At 41.4% G+C, this 20,519-nt stretch overlaps 1 long non-coding RNA gene across 1 annotated transcript; it reads left to right on the top strand.

Annotated features, from left to right (window-relative positions):
- Window positions 1–375: 375 nt before the first annotated feature.
- On the top strand, window positions 376–9,954 carry LOC118388461 (uncharacterized). Its single transcript, XR_004826566.2, has 3 exons — window positions 376–530; window positions 4,941–5,198; window positions 5,911–9,954. It is a non-coding gene; the product is annotated as an uncharacterized LOC118388461 (long non-coding RNA).
- The last annotated feature ends 10,565 nt before the right edge of the window (window positions 9,955–20,519 follow it).

The following is a 20,519-nucleotide window of genomic DNA, read 5'->3' as shown; positions in this document are numbered from 1 at the left end:
AAAAAAGTAATTATGTAAGACACTATACCCTATAGCCTCCTACTTACTATAAGCGACTAAAATCCTATAGGCCTATTTTACTATCAAACATTATGGAGGGTATTTTGCAAACATGCACAAGGCAATGGTATATCCATGTGAAGATGTTTATTTTTAAGCCTGAAGGGATTATGTAAACCCCCTGCAGGCCTACTTGCATTGGTTCCAATCGATGCGTTAACGTCGAGTGGTTTGCGGTAAACTGGGTCCCATCGCCATGTGATGTCTCCCAATGTTTGTAAACATGCGTCTACCACATGTGATTCCAACGTAGGCAAAATAATACCAGAATCTGGCCAACGAGCGAACAGAGGCGTGTAATGGGCGGGGTTCGCTTTGGAAAAGTCGATGGGGATACTGTAACAATGTGAGCAGTGCTTCAAAATAGAAAATAATGACAACACATTCATAGAAACAGGTGACAACCCAGTTTTTGAAAACATAATCTATCTGAATGGGTCCCCAAGGGAGGAGAGAAAACATACTTTGAGGTAAGCTATTTCAGGCTGTCCAAGTAGGCAAAGCCATATTTTTATTCTAGGAAATACAGAAATGCATAACCTATTTCAGTAGCTTAATGCAAACTATGTAGCCTAGTAACGACTGTCAAATTACTAAAATGTAAATGTTATCTCAAACAATTTCTTAAAGTGTATAGGGTATAGCATATAATAAATGCATTATGAATATGATGGTCCTCTCAAAATGTTCTTAATCTTCAAATCAATCTGAAAATGGCAATTTAGTAAGCGATACATAGTGGGGGTAGACATTAATCAAATAAAATTACTATTCTCAATTAGTTATGATCGATAGGTAACTAAGTAAATTTGACTGCGTCAGAGGGAGCGAGTGCTATTGCGACAAACGCAATGGAATCCGGTGGGAATTGAATTCAAACCACATATCCTGGAAACCGCTTAGAAACATACCTTGGGGCGATTAAACCTTTACTGAATATAGGATATTTGTTTTGGATAAAGGAATGTCAGGTAGGCTAAAATGTTGGCGACGAGATGGCGTGTGAAACCGGGATTGGGAATAGGATGCTGCGCAAGAGATGGATGTGTGTAAACAATCGTGTCGTAGGAGCGAGGAGGATGTTACGCACTTCATAATGGCAGGTCAATGATGTCCTCGTGGCCATAAACATTATTATCAAACACAACACATCTCAATAATAAAAATAAGAGATATAGAAAAATAACATATTGTTATAACAAACAATCTATTGATCAATTAATTAAGATGGTGCTTTTATCATCAGTAAATTCGTGTTTGTAAAGGACTACCGGTGCTACTAGCGTTGTTAAATATTAATGTTATGCCTGTATGTGAATGAAGGCCATAATGCCACTTATTTTGTTGGGATTGAATGACAGTGCGCACTTGATCAGCATCTGCTAAATGACAAACATGTTAAATGCAAATATAGATGTAAAGAAACCAAAACACCCTGTTCCAATAAGGATGGGGGCGCTGTTCAGCAATATTCCCATGACGGTGTTGCCTTTTCTCCATTCATGGCATCATATTATCATCTCTAGGTAGTTACTTTTCATATTAAAGAGATTTTAGCACCATATTACAATCATTTACAGACATAATAAACAGCTGAGGGGGCCTAAATGAGCTCCGTTTTATAAATGTGAAAAAGAATAGATGCTAAACCCCTAGATTTCTCCCCTTCTGTATTGGAGGCATGACGGGGCATCCAAACAGGTTCAGTCCTTTAGCAGGCTTGGCTCGTTTCTACTGGGAGCAGAATAAAACTTACACATGCCAGAAAAAGCCCACATCACAATAGGAGCTTGACACACCTGTTGTGATGCCACTATTGTTGACAGTCAAGCCACAAGCTTCCCAGTCCTGGCCAATGACCCAAACGGTTGATGTCTAGCACCATCCCACTGCTTCCCCCTGGGGGGGGAAGTCATGAAACTACACAGGTGAAAATGTCTCGGAGTCACAGTACAGGACCATCGCTGACGACACCTGGCAAGTAGATCTGCCCAGTCAACAACAATGTATGCTTTATTCTACCTCAGGCTAGAAATCTTGTATGTGAAAAATAATGGTGTTTTAAAAGAACTTCCCCAGTTATATTCTGAATAGAAATATGCATTCAGCATCTGTGCATTGAAAGCTTGCAAGATGTCGTAGACTCTGGACTCAATGTTTCTTCAGATTTGGATATAAAAACCAACACAAAATAGTTGTTTCATAACAAATGATGCAAATATTTACCATATCCTCCCTCTACTGACCAGTTTATGAACTGACCCACTTTCAGAGACAGCAGTTTTTCTATTATTCTGTGAGGCTGCTGTTCCAGCCAAACAAAAAAGCAGACACACATGCATATCTTTTATCTTATGTTTGTAATGTAGTAAGTATTTCAGCTTTTATTTTCATTGTTTTTTATTTGTTTTTATTCCTGTAAAGCACGTTGCGTTTCATTCCGTGTCTGAAATGTGCTGTATAAATAAAGCTTTATTTTGACATCTTAACATCAATGCTTTTGTTGAGGACTATGAAAGAAAGACATGTACAACTAAATTGAGTTTAGAAATAGCAAATGCTATTTTTGTCTGCCAATACTCAGTATCTCTCAATCTGTAGCAATGGCAAGAAAACATCCAAACTAAATGTTGTTGTTCACTGCAGGAACTGAATCACCTGTAAATTCAATTTAGAGAAAACAGCAACCATGGCACGTGTCTTTACAACGGATCCCTTCTACATGGAGATGAGAGTTTGGGAGGTGGAATACTGCTAAGAGATGAAAGTGTTAAAATGATACCCCACTGCCTGCTGGATGATGATGTATAAATAGACAAGTGGGAAGAAGCGGTGTTCGTTCACAGGCATCATTATCAGCTCTGCACTTAAAGTGCTGCTGAGGGGAAAGACCTATTGTGCCCATATTATTCAAATGTGCATCGCTTTGTTATTTTCCCTGTTAAAAATACTATTCTTTCCAATATGTCAGTGAGCTGCACAACTCCATTCCAGTAATTCCCTGCATATACAGTAGTAAGTACTTTCATGTTAAGCCTCGTGAGTTTATAGACGACAAAGTATTTGTACGAAACAGACAGACCTCATAGGCAAAAAACTGCAGATAATTTGTCTTCCACTCTGTGATGCACACAAACCACCTCTTTGATCATGTGACGTGCAGCTTACATTTCACTTCAGACAGAGCAAGAGGTGGAACAGAGTGTACAGGGTGTTAGCCAACTCTTCCGTCAATAGCCTTGCTGCTAACCCCACCCTCCTGCCAGCAAAACACAATGTCACGCGTATCAGGAGCCTGAGCAGGTTGCCCACTATCTCATCTCTCACAGAATTTCTCAATTCGTTGCTTTTCCTTACAGAGTCCCTGGGGTATCACTGCACCTCAGCAACGTAGACAACAAAGCTTTGCTACACCTTCTCTCCTTCATTGCAGAGTGGCTGATGTCTAGAGAGGGTAGCTATTTCTGTAATTTACCATATAAATCAATGTGCCCCCTCCCTCTTACATTATACAACATACAAGACATGGGAATATATTCATCATATTTTTTCATAGGATTAACTTTTGAATGTACATGTTTGAATGTTATTATAGTCTCTGTCATCTCATTGCATGGCAGATAAATTAGGACCTCTAATCTATAAGAGGATAATCTGTCTATGCTTTTTGTCACCTGCCCCCCTCCATCCAGCCCTCCATGTTACGTCTGGAACCCATGCAAATGCTCTAGCCTTGAATGACCTGTACCAGTGCCTTTCCCCTTCTCAACAACAGCCACTCCTGCCTCATCATAGACAATGGGATGTCCTAAAATGAGTAAAGCATGCCTTAAAGTATAAATGGCTCTACAAACATTGTACGTACCCTATATCAAATTGTATTGGTCGTGAACACATTTTCAGATACAATCGCAGGTGCAGTGAAATGCTTATGTTTCTAGCTCCAACAGTGCAATAGTTAAAACTATAGATTTTGCAATAACAACTGGCACCCTGTTGACTGCCTAAAAAGGGCCACAAAATGGCCTCACAAAACCAAAACAGGCCTTTGTTTTGGTTTAAAAGGGTACGATGTGCCTTTAAAAGCAGTAGACAGTCAGGTGACTTGGTAAGCAGAAGCAAACTCAGCTCTGAAACAGAAAACAGAGCAACTGCGAACAGTAGAGAGGGGGTGCGCGAAGGACCCAGTTCACGATGACAATGTTAAAGCTGTGAGGAAAGAGAAGAGCAAAAACAGGGAGAGGGAAGAGAGAGGAGGAGTTCGCGGTGGCTCTTAAACTAGATGACGACGTAGTGGTGAGTCTGCCAGCCTGAGTAGTTCAAATAGCTGTATTTGTTTTTAGGTATACAGTGGGAATGCTTGGAGAAAGAACAACTGCATCACCCCATTGGAGAGACTGTGCTTCTGTTTGTGAGTGAGGCTAACTGTCAGACTAAACTCGTATTGTTGACGTGAGAAAATAAAAGAACCGTAGCTGTCAGTGTAGTGAGAATATGGCCAGAGGGGTGAGAGACAGGGAATTGTGACAGGGAGACAGAGGAGGAGATTTTGGAATTAGTTGCTACGTCAGTTTTTCCACATCCGCAGGGCAACAGCATGTTGAGGCCAGGGTCATTTTATTTTCGATCAGGCAGAACTTTAAAGCCTTGGTTTACCTTGAGGGTTTACCTTTGCCGTGCATTTTGTTATGTTTGTAATTATTAACTGTGCTCTACAGTATTGTCATTTGAGATTCTGTATTCATCCAAGGAAGAGTGTGGATAAGCTGCAGGATGCTGATTGTGTGGCGCACATTACCCAGGTTGCAGCCAGATTTTCAGATGTACTTCTTTGGAATGAATATCCTTGCAGTGAGAGATATGTTTTCTTCTCATTCCAGATAATTTCTCCTCTGAACGACTCACAGCTGCAGTGAAAATCTCGATGGGTCAAAAAAGTGCATGCATGTCAGGTGGACAGAGGGAGGCTCAGGGGAGGATACATGTACAAGGCACATGTTGATTTTCAGGAAATCCGCAGGAGACCATGAAGAGATGGGTAGAGGACTTCTTTTTTTTTACCCTGGCCTGGGTTCGTCCACGGTGCCATCCAGTTGCACCCGCCCACCCTACCCACTTTTCCTGCAGTGAGCTCTGGGGTGAGTGGCGTACTTCTCCTGCCAGGAAATTAGTTGCTGTGTGGCTCTTGAAGGCCCATGCCTTGATGCAGTGATCTCTACTTCTCTCCTCCTCAGTGTGCCAGCAGAGGGACAAGCTGGATCTGTGTCTTTTTCTTCCCTCATCTCTCTCACTTTCTCCCTGCCTCTCTTGCTCTCTCCAATCCCATGTCAGTCAGTCAGGGGAGGGATCCGAGTTGTGCTTCCTGGAAGAGCTTCTCTTAAAGCGGCACAACAGAGTCCTGTATATCATGGTTCCATATGAGAGGAGTCGTTAAACTTGCTCGCTTGGTGACTCAACATAAGCAGCAGTCGTAATCGGATGGGATACTTTCTCATGCAGCAACTGGACCACAGGCTAAGTGGATGCATTTCCCCCCTATTAGTCTATGAGGAGGACCCCGTGTCCTCTTATTGGATGACAACAAGGAAGTGGAAGATGGCCACTAATTGGCTTTAGAGGCATTGTTTTTTTTGTTTTTATGGTAGAGATCTTTTAAAATGTAGCGTGATTGAGGAAGACAGTTACTATTTTAACCCAGATATTGTGTTCCTAGTTCTGAGTACAGTTAGATACTTTTATCCTCTTTCTCTCTCCAATTCTGCATAACCAACACAGTAACTCATTCCTTGAAACACACACTCACTTAAACAGTGAAGATGACACTCATCTCTCTTATGTTGTCTCTGGCAGAGCTGAGACCCCATGGTGGCCAGAAAGATGGGATGCATCCCAGAATGCTATTAAGCAGAGAGATGGGCCTGCAGTTCTCTACTTGACAACATGCATCTGTACAAGGTAATCAAATGTTCTCTCATACAACTTGGAGCTGAAATCAAATTCAACCTTACCAACAGACTTAGTGAAACTCTACACATGATTCCAAGCCATGAACCTCTGTGATTTAGTTAACTCCATAAGTCCTTACAGTTTGATTGGCTAAATAGTCTCTTGAGTTTCTCGTCATCATATCTGGGAGATTCTATGCCAGCGTAGCCGGAAATTATTTTTGGTATCACAAATTGTTCTGGCAATTTTAACATAGAAACTTAATTGGGAGGAAGGACATTTGATATGCTTTTTACATTTGTATCACACAACATTTTTCTTCATCATGATGAAAGGGGCCATTTTAGGCCATTTTTGACCTATACATGCCTCCTGTAACAGCCTATGATCTGTACATGATACAGAACAATTATAATTTATTTAAAAATATATATATATTACTATCTCCAAAGTACAATTTTTGGTTGTGTTTATTTTAAGACATATTGTTTGGAACAAGTACATAAAGATTTCAGAGTGGGCTCGCTGCAAATTCTGAAGGTATGATCAATTTTATGTGCACTACAAACACAGTGAATGGGGAAATGGATTCAAAGGGAACTCCCTCTGCTGGTGATTTGCTGAATGTGCAATCCTAAAAGAAGGCTGTTGGTCATTAACCAATCATGTCAATTTCATCATTAAAAGTAACAGAGAGCCCACCGTTGAAATTGTACGCGTTGTTATGAATTTGACGTATTGTATTTTTTTTACAAACAATGTGTCCTAAAAGAAGCTAACTCAAAAGGGTCATTTTGAGATATTAATATTAATATGTTTAAATTTGACTAAATTCATTTGAAAATGTTTATTTCAGAATTTAGACATACTCAATATTTGAGACAACCCTATAAGGAGTATAATGACACCAATATGTTATTTTTTTACCAGGTAAATTGACTGAGAACACATTTTCATTTACAGCAACAACCTGGAGAATAGTTACAGGGGAGAGGAATGAACCAATTGTAAACTGGGGATAATTAGGTGACCGTGATGGTATGAGGGTCAGATTAGGAATTTAGCCAGGACACCAGGGTTAATTTATCGCAACACCCCTACAATAAGTGCCATGGGATCTTTAGTGACCACAGAGAGTCAGGACACCCATTTAACGTCCCTTCTGAAAGACGGCTCCCTACACAGGGCAATGTCCTTAATCACTGCCCTGGGGCATTGGGATATTTTTTTTTACCAGAGGATAGGGTGCCCCCTACTGGCCCTCCAACACCACTTCCAGCAGCATCTGGTCTCCCATCCAGGACCAATGCTGCTTAGCTTCAGAAGCAAGCCAGCAGTGGGATGGAGGGTGGTATGCTGCTGGCGGTGTCTGTATCATGTATGGTTCACAGAACATAGGGTGTTACAGGAGGCATTTATACGTCTAAAATTGGCCTAAATGGCTCTTTGACAAGATCAAATCAAATTGTATTTGTCACATGCTCTGAATACATCTTACTGTGAAATGATTACTTCCAAGCCCTTAACCAACAACGCAGTTCAAAAAATAGAGTTAAGATAAAGAAAATTATATATTTACAGCTCAATCGTGATCTTAAATTGGTCATGCTATAATAATGGACCTTTTTTTAAATTTCCACCTAAAATGACACCCAAATCTAACTGCCTCTAGCTCAGGGCCTGAAGCAAGGAAATGCATATTCTTCATACCATTTGAAAGGAAATACTTTGAAGTTTGTGGAAATGTGAAATTATTGTAGGAGAATACAGAGATAGCAGGGGTTCAAACTGTAGAACCCAGTTCCTACATTTCAATATAAAAATGTATTTTATCAAACAACACTATGCTACATTTTATCTCTGGAACCCTCAAGATGACAAATCAGAGCACGATTACTGAAGTACATTATTTACCTTCAGAGGTGAATGTATCAATCTAGTTGCCGTGATAAAAGTGTTTTGTTGTTGTGCACTCAAACAATAGCATGGTATTTTTTCCCTGTAGCTACTATAAATTGGACAGTGCAGTTAGATTAACAATAATTTAAGCTTGCTGCCCATATAAGACATGTCTATGTCCTGGAAAGTTTGCTGTTACCTATGTCATATTCTAGTCACATCAGGGCATGTTAGCGACAGCCCTCCCAGCATAGGGACATAGGGACACTGATCCCGTAGATCCTCAAGAGGTTTTAATGGGGTGGTGGTGTTGTACCTAACCAGCTGTGGAGGCAGGATGATGGACAACTGCTCAATTGGTGACATTGGGCATCTTCCTCCTTGTAAGGTATCAATGATGATGGTACATGTGCACCTTGGCTTTGGTACCCATCCTGCAAAGATGTCTTAAATCAAAATCTGTTGATACCGTGCATTCGGAAAGTATTCAGGTCTTTATGGTAGAGTGGCCAGATGGAAGCAACTCCTCAGTAGAATGCTCAGCCTACTTGGAGTGTGTGGGCTGTCATGTGCCTTTTTAGAGACTGTCAGACCATGAGAAACAATGTTCTCTGGTCTGATGAAACCAAGATTGAACTCTTTGGCCTGAATGCCAAGCGTCATGTCTGGAGAAAACCTGGCACCATCCCTACGGTGAAGCATGGTGGTGGTGGCAGCATCATGCTGTGGGGATGTTTTTCAATGGCAGGGACTGGGAGACTAAGCAGGATCGACAGAAAGATGACCGGAGCAACGTACAGAGAGATCCTTGATGAAAACCTGCTCCAGAGCACTCAGGACCTCAGACTGGGGTGAAGGTTCACCTTCCAACTGGACAACGACCCTAAGCACACAGCCAAGACAATGCAGGAGTGGCTCCGGGGCGAGTCTCTGAATTTCCTTGAGTGGCTCAGCCAGAGTCCGTACTTGAATCCGATCTAACATCTCTGGAGAGACCTGAAAATAGCTGTGCAGCGATGCTCCCCATCCAACTTGACAGAGCTTGAGCTGATCTGCAGAGAAGAATGGGAGAAACTCCCCAAATAAGAGAGGCTGTAATCGCTGTCGAAGGTGCTTCAACAAATTACTGAGTAAAGGGTGTAAATGTGATATCTGTTTATCTGTAATACATTTGAAAACATTTCTAAAAACCTGTTTTTGCTTTGTCATTATGGGGTATTGTGTGTAGATTGATAATGGAAAAATAATAATTTAATCCATTTTAGAATAAGGCTGTAACATAACAAAATGTGGAAAAAGTCAACGGGTCTGAATACTTTCCGAATGCACTTTACATGATAGTACGAGTAATAATTTTGACAAATCCAAAAGAAGAGATGAGAAATGCAAAGATATGTCATTCGTATTTCTGCATGATGCCAAAAGTGATACATTGATGACCTGATGATGGTTGAATAACCGAAACGTTTGTCTATGCACTTTTTAGCCTTATGATTGACATCATGCTATGATAAATTGCACTTGCCTTTTAAGCCTATTTTCATGCAAATGTGGCTGATACTGTTCAATAAGGACTGAAAGCAATGCACAGACAGCACCCACTGTTTATTCAACAGTTGATAATAACCATTTTTATTCTGAAACTTCTAAAGGGCTGGATGACTTGGGAGGCCAATGCAGACTCATACACAGCCCTGTTTATAACTTCCCCTGGAAACTGGTTTCAGACAGTGTTTTAGAGTATCAATAACTTATCTAGCACCATTTGAAATCAGTGTTCTTGGTGTAAGAAAGACACAATTTAAAGCAGGATGGATGAAGGCATACAGTAGACCTACATCCGTCCGTCTCGTAATTTCTCACACATTTGGCATGGCGGATATTGTTAACGTAATTTGCTGACTGGAACACATCACAATAAAAACATTGCCTTCCGTGTCCAATGATGTAAATGTCATATGTATCACTAGAATATGTTCTGGGAATTGTAGCGCCCCCCGCGACAGCAATCTCATGATCACACCTTGCCGCCCTCCTTCATGACCCCTCTTGCCAAGGTTGACCATTTTCTTTTGGTGTTTAGAGTCTCCTCTATTTCTAGCACCATTTGAAATCGGTTACAATGTCGGGGGAATATCATCTGAACAGAAGATGAAAAACACCCTTGGATTCACCCACACATTTAGGAGTTGTCCTTGACCAACTCACATTCTTTTTGCTCAAAAGTTCAAGTAGACTTTACCAAAGGGGAGCCAAAGGGCCGCAGTTGTGAAATGTTCATTGACTTCAGCTTGCAAAGCTTTTTAATTTGAATAGTTTTTCATGTTGCACATTATGAGACATAATGAAGGACATGTTGATGCAGGTGAGTGGTTTTCAGGCGAGTTCGGCTGTTACCATAGACTTCCAGTCATTAGCATTGACTTTAACTTAAAAATGGAAGAAGATAAAGGGCTTCCATGCCAATATCCCAAAGGATCCCTTTAAGCTGTTTATCAGGTTTTGACCACAGGTTTATACAAAGGGAGGTAGAAAGTTTATTGTGTATTTGAAACATGAAAGCAAACCATCTATGACAGGCATGCACCCCTTTTTTGAAGGCCCTCAGATCAACCCCCCCCCCCCGCATCAGCAGTTTTTCTCTTAAGTCCTGCACTGATTGTCACTCAATAAGCCCGTGTCAGCTAAACATTTTTAAATTGGTAAATTAGTCTAGCGGCCAGCTTTCTAAACCTGTAGTAGGCCTAATCATGGTTGAATTACTGACCGGGGTCCCCCATTGATTTTGTTAGTCACTCTCACTCAGATCTCATATTAAAAACTGCAAACATTTATCTCCACCCAATGACAAACATTTGTAGAATTGCAGGAAATTAGCTGTAAAACTGCTAATTTTCCTCTGCCCAATGGCAAAATGAGTAGAATTTCATGAAATGTGTTATGAAATTGCAAACTCTTCTCTCAGCCCTATGGCAAAATGTGTATAATTTCAGCATGTCACTGCAGCCCCTTATGATCAGTTCAGATTTTTGTGTGGCCCCCACCACCATCAAAGTTGCCCAACCCTGATCTATGGTGTTCCAGTTTGCGTTCGCACAGGAATTTTCTGGAAAGTTGCACACATGGATATAAGCCTTGCTGAACCAGAAGTGTATTCATTACGTAGTGTATTCATTACGTAGATTCTGTTGCAAAATGTTTCACAACAGAAACTGTTTATTCCAAACGTAAAATGTTTTGCACCGAAAACAAGAGTTTCTATTGGTCAAATTCAGGTAGTTCCATCCCTGTTTCGCTACATTTGGTGTTTGATTCTTTAACGGTTTTTGTTGCAACACTTACGCTGAATCCCAAACCATCCCCTCATTCACATTACCAATAAGCATTCCGTTATGTTGCGCCGGATGTCATGCATTTCAATGGGGACGTCCAGAAAGGAGTGGAAACGCAAAACCCCTTGCAGTTGAGGCTTCCATTGCAAGACGAAATCCACCTATTTTGAAAATGTTGAAACTACTCAGTCTTCAGCACAGCCAGAGTCCTATGGAATCAAATTCACACCACATGTATTGAATTCAAAATTAAATCAATCCTGAACATGAAAAATAAAGTTTAGAATGTAATCATTATACTTTCAAGGACGGGTGAAATAATGGATGTTGAAATCAAAAACCAAACAATTTGAAGCAACATTTATATAATTGTAAACAAAAAGACATCAAAACCCCAAAACTTGCAAGCAAATAATTTTAAAGCGAGGGCAAAACTCCCATCAGCCACTCTTTGGGCTACAATACCTATTTTACACGGAGCCCCGCCGACCCATCATTACTGGCCTACCTACGTAATTCGCCCAAGGTTTTTTTTCAACTGGCTCCTCTGTCGAGATGTACCCTGAAGGCCCATCTGCTAGCCTGCTAGTCACGGCCCACTAGCTGTCTAGAGTATATCGGACTTTTAGCTGAAGGGGCGCATCGGACAAATTCTTTGGCCACTATACCTATTTTGCCAATTGGCCTGGACCCTTTTACCACACGGAGCCCTGCTGATCCATCAAGACTGGTCTGCCGACGTAACAGCACGAGGGGGCTACAACAGACTTCTTCCATCGCAAGTACCTCTAAGGCCCTTCTAATAGCTTGCTATCCCCGGCCCGCTAGCTGTCTGAATCGCCGTGTCCCCTGCCCGCCGAGCTACTCACTGGACCCCTATAATCACTCTGCTACGCATGCCTCTCCCTAATGTCAATATACCTTGTCCATTGCGGTTTTGGTTAGTAATTATTGCCTTATTTCACTGTAGAGCCTCTAGCCCTGCTCAATATGTTAATAGTTAACCCTTTAGTTCCACCTCCCATGCGGTGACCTCATCTGGTTTAAATGATGTTTCTAGAGACAATTTCTCCCTCATCGTCACTTAATGCACAGGTTTACCTCCACTGTATTCACATCCTACCATACCCTTTGTCTGTACATTATACCTCGAATCTATTCTACCTTCTTATAGCCTTTAGCCGTACCCTTATTGAAAGATTAGTGGAATCTGTGTGGGTAGGATGACTGACATTGAAGGTGAACAGGTGGTCACGTGTCAGGTGACAGAGGAATGGATGAGACTGAGGCAGGAATTCCTATAACCATAAAGTGGTATATTTACTGAGTAGTCTGTGCTGCATCACAAGGGAAACAAATAACATGTATCCGATCAAATTCCTCATCCCAAAGGTCATATCATAACAATCATTCATGATTAACATAATTAGGGAAGTCAACAATCCAGTTCATTAAGAAGTCAATAGTAATCATCCGTGAGTCATTTAGGCTCGTAACTATTTATCATAAATCATGAAAGAATACAAACAGTGAATGGTTATTCAATCTATAATCCCCATTAATTTGGTATCAAAGTCGATCAGTTAGCAAATAATGACGTTTCTCATTTCACCCTTTCAATTGTCTTAATGTGTACATATAATTAATTTCATTACATATTAACCATATCGATTGCATAATTGGCCTATGAGGATCCGTAGGGCCATGATCATTGGCAATTCACATTACACAATATGTTTGAAGCGTGCGCTCCAAGCTGCACTCCGCGATACTAACTATAAGCAATAACTGATGGCCCACTCCCCCCATCGCCACAGATAGTTCAGATGAAAGGTAACAGAGTCGGTGGACTTACATGGATTCATGGACGCACAGAACTTCTGTATTAGACGGAGTTAAGGAACAGAAAGCAGCGAGATCAGGCGATGGCAATTTCCTCCTTTTATGGAGTTGAGATCTGTCGGACATTTCCACCTGACCCAATTAAAGCGCCCCTGGCCCAGCTGAGTAAGTGGCAATGAATTAAAGGATTATTCCACCAACTCCATGGGCCTTTTCTACACTTATCCTACTCCTCCTCTGTTCCTCTGGTGATGGAGAGTTAATCCAGGCCCTGCAGTGCCTAGCTCCACTCCCATTCCCCAGGCACTCTCATTTGTTGACTTATGTAACCGTAAAAGCCTTGGTTTCATGCATGTTAACATTAGAAGCCTCCTCCCTAAGTTTGTTTTATTCACTGCTTTAGCACACTCTGCCAACCCAGATGTCCTAGCCGTGTCTGAAAACCCTGACATTTCCATCCCTAACTATAACATTTTCCGACAAGATAGAACTGCCAAAGAGGGCAGAGTTAGCCTGCAGAGTTCTGTCTTACTATCCAGATTTGTGCCCAAACTATTTGAGCTTCTACTTTTAAAAATCTACCTTTCCAGAAACAAGTCTCACCTTTGCCGCTTGCTACAGACCACCTTCTGCCCCCAGCTGTACCATATGTGTATTGATTGCCCCCCATCTATCTTCAGAGCTCCTACTGTTAGGTGACCTAAACTGGGACATGCTTAACACCCCAGCCATCCTACAATCTAAACTTGATGCCCTCAATCTTACACAAATTATCAATGAACCTACCAGGCACAACCCCAGATCTGTAAACATGGGGACCCTCATAGATATCATCCTAACCAACCTGCCCTCCAAATACACCTCTGCTGTCTTCAACCAGGATCTCAACGATCACTGCCTCATTGCCTTCGTCCGTAATGGGTCTGCGGTCAAACCCCCACCCCTCATCCCTGTCAAACGCTCCTTAAAACACTTCAGCGAGTAGGCCTTTCTAATTGACATGGCCCGGGTATCCTGGAAGGATATTGACCTCATTCCGTCTGTAGAGGATGCCTGGTTATTCTTTAAAAGTGCTTTCCTCACCATCTTAAATAAGCATGCCCAATTCAAAAAATGTAGAACCTGTAACAGATATAGCCCTTCGTTCACTCCAGACCTGACTGCCCTTGACCAGCACAAAAACATCCTGTGGCATACTGCATTAGTATCAAATAGCCCCCGCGATATGCAACTTTATTTAGGAACCAATAAATACACAGGCAGTTAGGAAAGCAAAGGCTAGCTTTGTCAAACTGAGATTTGCATCGAAAAAGTTCTGGGACACTGTAAAGTCCATGGAGAATAAGAGCACCTCCTGTAACGATCTGAGTGTAATGGGTGAGGAGTCAAGCGCAGGAAGCAGAGAGTTCAGGTGAGTGCTATTTTAATGCACCGACAAACGGCGAACATAAGCCACCCTCACGAACACACAGGGCGTAATGAACACACAAATGCCCCCAAAGAGGGGGACTTAAACGGTCTAGGGAAAACCCACAAAATGGGAAAAACACAAAACCCATAGACGTGCACAAAAGTACACTAAAACATGGTCACAATAATTAATCCCGCACAAGGAACTCTGCGGGCCGGCTGACTAATAAAGCCTACTACCTAATTCAATACAGGTGCACTCAATCAACACATAAGGAGGGGGAGGAAATAATCAGTAGCAGCTAGTAGGCCGGCGACGACGAACGCCGAGCGCCACCCGAACGGGAAGGGGAGTGTCCTTCGGTCGGAGTCGTGACACCTCCTCCCAGCTGCCCACTGTACTGAGGCTAGGAAACACTGTTACCACTGATAAATCTGATTGAGAATTTCAATAAACATTTTTCTACGGCTGGCCATGCTTTCCACCTGGCGACCCCTACCCCGGTCAACAGCCCTGCAACCCACACAGCAACTTGCCCAAGCCTCCCCATTTCTCCTTTACCCAAATCCAGATAGCTGATGTTCTGAAAGAGCTGCAAAATCTGGACCCCTACAAATCAGCCGGGCTAGACAATCTGGACCCTCTCTTTCTACAATTATCTACCAAAATTGTTGCAACCCCTATTACTAGCCTGTTCAACCTCTCTTTCGTATCATCTGAGATCCCCAAAGATTGGAAAGCTGCCGCGGTCATCCCCCTCTTCAAAGGGGGACACACTCTACACCCAAACTGCCACTGACCTATATCTATAAAGCCCTGCCTTTCTAAGGTCTTCGAAAGCCAAGTTAACAAACAGATCACCGACCATTTTGAATCCCACCATACCTTCTCCGCTATGCAATCTGGCTTCCAAGCTGGCCATAGGTGCACCTCAGCCACGCTCAAGGTCCTAAACGATATCATAACCACCATCGATAAGAGACAATACTGTGCAGCTGTATTCATCGACCTGGCCAAGGCTTTTGACTCTGTCAATCTTCAAATTCTTATTGGCAGACTCATCAGCCTTGGTTTCACAAATGACTGCCTCGCCTGGTTCACCAACTACTTCTCAGACAACTTTATGCAAGTCACCAGCGGCGACCACTGGGTGATGACCAATCATATCAAGTGGTTTCCATGATGAATTTGACGCTATGCGACCCAAAGCTGGAGACTTGGCTGATAAAAATACTAGGATGGAAGCAAATGTAAGTGATTATAACGTCATAACAAATCATGCGAAAAAATACAGTACAGAACAGTTGAGAGGAATATGTTAGTTTATGTAGAGATTTATGCATATTATTTTGTCATAAAATGTATTTGCGAAAATCGCGAATTAGCAAGCTAGCTGACTAGCTAACATTGGCCAGTTAGCTGGCTGGCTTTATGGGTGTTTTGTAATTTTTTCTGTAATTAATTGTAATTCTGGTTGTTTGATGTTTTAGGGACTCTTGAAACATCCAGCAAACCAGGCTGTCATCTTGTGAAACAGTGGATGTAAAGAATCTAGCTAGCTAAAGCATTTACTGCAAATTGAATGTACAATTTTGTAAGTGTGTCTTGCTGATATTTGCCATGCAATGCAGATAGATAAAGTAAAGTAACTAGCTAACTATTTTCTTGCTTATTGTGCAGTGGAGGATAAAAATACCTGTATGCCTATAGATGTGTAGCTAGCTATCTAGCTGATCTGTATATGGACCCTAAAACGTTTGGAATACATATTAATTCAGAATCTGGCTTTGAAACTCAGCTATCTTCATAGCCACTTGTATCAACAGTCTGAATGACATTAATGACGCCTATGGATTGAGTAGAATATAATCTAACTTTGTGCCAAGGATACAAGTCGTATATACATGTAGTTATTACCATGCATGAGATCCCCACATTGTAGCCTGTAAATGTAATATATTCACTGTTGATGTACTCTACCTTGGCAAATAACGGTGCAGTTCAGGTATAAATGTATTTGATGTTATTTTTTCAGTCATATCCAATACCAGGAGTATCAAATTCCAGTCTTTGAATGATGCTGTGTCTGCATGTATGTATTACAAATTTACACTTCAACAGTGTTTACCAATCTTGGTCCTGGGACAGCAATGGTTACAATTTGTAACTATGCAATAGACTAGAAACATGATTTAACTAGTTAAAGGCTGATTTGTAATTCATATATACAGAAATATCATTTAAAAAACAGTACACTACACTTCCTATGCGTCATGTAAGTACTTTAAACTGGCTCATCTCAATATCTTCATTGATCTGATAAACACAGGATAGGTGTAGTATTTCATCAAATGAGAGACTTAATTTCAACCAGTAGAGAATGTGAAACACTTTATTGAAAGAAGTTCATTGTCCAAGTGTTATTAATACATGCATTATAAATATTATCATTGTAAAATTATATTGTAAATACAAGTTCAATCTGTACTTCAATGCACATCTGGTCTGTATTATAAAAACAGAGGAAGAAAGGTGGCGAGGGAGGTGAAAAGACAGAAAGGGAAAGAGGTCAAACAGAGGAGCAGGGAAAACAGCATATGATTAATGAATCACATTGCTACCCTAATATTCTCTCAGTTCATCACAATTACATAATAGTGTCTCTAGTGGTGTCTCCTAACCAGCCATGGGCTCCCAGTCAGCCCGAAGGTTATCTTAAGAGCGGGTGAGATGGCGATGACTGGACTTGGGGTTGACATACTCTCTGACATCAAAACATGCCTGCAGACGAGAGACAGATGGGGAGAGAGAGAGCATATTTAAGCCTTGTGTTTTCTTTTTATTCTAACACTGTCAGTCATCATAATCATTAGGATGTGAAATGCAAAACTGACCTTGGATCATTAACTCTGGGACTACTGCATCTTTCTGTATTTCAATGTAAAGTATCTGTTTAATAACACTTCCTGTTGACCTGACCAAGTGACCTCACCTCTGATCATGCTGTGCACTATGTAGCAAGTTCAGATGCGGGAGGGGTTCACCGACACCGGATTATATAACCTAGAGGATTTAGGGAGAAGGGGAGAGAGGGATGAAGTGAAGGAGAGAGACTGTTATTGAGAAAATAAGGTAGTTAAAGTGCCTGCCTTCAACAGGAATCTGTGTGTGTGGCCTCACCTGGTGTCCACACTAAGTGGCCAAAGAGTATTTTATGCTGAAAAACATGCATACACACGAGGACAAACAATATAGCGTAGTTATAGAAATAATGAAGTGTCTTACTATTCTCTATGGTTGGCCCTCTTGCCTATACTTTGAAAGTGGAAGGAGCCACTTTAATGTGTGTAGGTGTGGGGTATAAGGTGCCTAATTGTTCAAAATGTTTTTATTATGGGTGACTTTGTTTTTGAACAGACATCACACCCTTACCTAAACAGCACCCTCACCCGAGAAGTAGAAATCAAAGGGAGAGAAACTGGGAATTTAATAACTGCAGTTTACATAGCTAAGTAAAAGGAAGAATACTCTTATTTAAAAGTGGATGGCTCTCAAAAGAGCCTTAGGTTGTGCATAGTGTAGTCTATGGTGTTGCAAGGGTACAGCACCCTCTTCAAAGAAGGAGGCCGGTGAAGATCTCTCGCACACAGATTGCCTCTTTTGCTGCATTGTTGGACCCCATCATTAAAACATCCTGCAGAGCAGCAGGCTTCTCCTCTGGCACAAGGTGGTTTGGGGCTGCTTTGCTGCCTAAGGGCCTGGACAGCTTGGTATCATCGACTGAATTCCCACGTTTATCAAGATATTTTGCAGGAGAATGCTAGGCTATCAGTCTGCCAATTGAAGCTCAACAGTAGTTGGGTGATGCAACAGGAAAACATCCCAAAACACAGAAGTAAATCAACAACAGAATAGCTTCAACAGAAAAATATACACCTTCTAGAGTGGCCCAGACAGAGTCCTGACCTCAACCCAATTGGAATGCTGTGGCATGACCTCAAGAGAGCAGTTCACACCAGACATCCCAAGAATATTGCTGAACTGAAACAGATTTGTAAAGAGGAATGGTCCAAAATTCCTCCTGACCGTTGTGCAGGTCTGATCCGCAACTACAGAAAATGTTTGGTAAAGGTTATTGCTGCCAAAGGAGGGTCAACCAGTTATTAAATCCAAGGGTTCACATACTTTTTCCACCCTGCACTGTGAATGTTTACACGGTGTGTTCAATAAAGACATGAAAACATATAATTGTTTGTGTGTTATTAGTTTAAGCAGGCTGTGTTTGTCTATTGTTGTGACCTAGATGGAGATCAGATCAAATTCTTGCCACTGTATGTTAGCAGCACATTTGAGTTAGCCTGCACTGTAGCTAGTTAGCTAGTAATGCATCATGTTTTTTACATTTTCAAAATGTATTTACTTACTTGAATAGGTTCTCCCAACCATGTGGACGATTGGAAACAGGGAAGCAAAGCTAGCTAATTTGTCCTGGTACCTAAACATTGGGCTATTATTTTACCTGAAATGCTCAAGGTCCTCTACTCCGACAATCAAACACCTCTTAAGGATCGAACCCCTTTTTTCAATTTTCGCCTAAAATGACATACCCAAATCTAACTGCCTGTAGCTCAGGACCTGAAGGAAGGATATGCATATTATTGATAGTGCCCCACCTCGACAACATCCGGTGAAATTGCAGAGCGCGAAATTCAAAATACAAAAATCGTAATATTAAACATTCATGAAAATACAAGTGTCTTCTTACATTGTTTAAAAGCTTAACTCCTTTTTAATCCAGCCGCTTTGTCAGATGTCAAAAAGGCTTTACAGCAAAAGCATACCATGCGATTATCTGAGGACAGCGCCCCGCATACACCAGCATTAAAAATATTGTCCAAATCAGCAGATGCGTCACAAAAATCAGAAATAGAGATAAAATAAATCACTTATCTTTGAAGATCTTCCTCTGTTTGCAATCCCAATGGTCCCAGCTACACAACAAATGGTTGTTTGTTCGATAAAGTTCTTTTATATCCCAAAAAAGTCAGTTTAGTTGGCGCCTTTGATTCAGTAATCTCACCCGTTCCACTCGTTCAACATGCAGACAAAGCAATCCCAAAGGTTACAGGTAAACTTTGTCCAAACAAGTCAAACAACGTTTCTAATCAATCCTCAGGTACCCTAATATGTAAATAAACGATACAATTTCAGATGGAATGTAGTATGTTCAATACCGGAGATAAATAACGAAGTGTTCGCCCTCTTCCAAGCGCGCCACAAGACTACAGACAAATTTTTCAAAAAACCAGCCTGAAACCCTTTAAAGACTGTTGACATCTAGTGGAAGCCATAGGAACTGCAATCTGGGAGGAATTCCTTTGAATATTCCATAGACAAGCATTTGAATGGCCTGTGACCTCAAAAAAAATTCAGGGTGGATTCTCCACAGGTTTTCAACTGCCATATCAGTTATGTTATACTCATACATTATTTTAACAGTTTTGGAAACTTGGGAGTGTTGTCTATCCAATGCTACCAATTGGTCCTTCTGTAGCTCAGTTGGTAGAGCATGGCGCTTGTAACGCCAGGGTAGTGGGTTCGATTCTCGGGACCACCCATACGTAGAATGTATGCACACATGACTGTAAGTCGCTTTGGATAAAAGTGTCTGCTAAATGACATATATTATATTATTAATTATATGCATATCCTTTGGGCACGTCAGTCATCCGAACTCTCGAATACTGCCCCCTGGCCTTAAGAAGTTATGTGACTTAGTGGTCCTTCTGTAGCTCAGTTGGTAGAGCATGGCGCTTGTAACGCCAGGGTAGTGGGTTCGATCCCCGGGACCACCCATACGTAGAATGTATGCACACATGACTGTAAGTCGCTTTGGATAAAAGCGTCTGCTAAATGGCATATATAGATCTATATATATAGACTTAGGACCCTAGGCGCAATTTAGATTTTGGCCACTAGATGGCAGCAGTGTATGTGCAAAGTTTTAGACTGATGCAATGATCCATTGC

Source organism: Oncorhynchus keta, chromosome 10 (assembly GCF_023373465.1).
Source record: "Oncorhynchus keta strain PuntledgeMale-10-30-2019 chromosome 10, Oket_V2, whole genome shotgun sequence".
NCBI lineage: Eukaryota > Metazoa > Chordata > Actinopteri > Salmoniformes > Salmonidae > Oncorhynchus > Oncorhynchus keta.
This window is presented reverse-complemented; position numbering and strand designations above follow the sequence as displayed.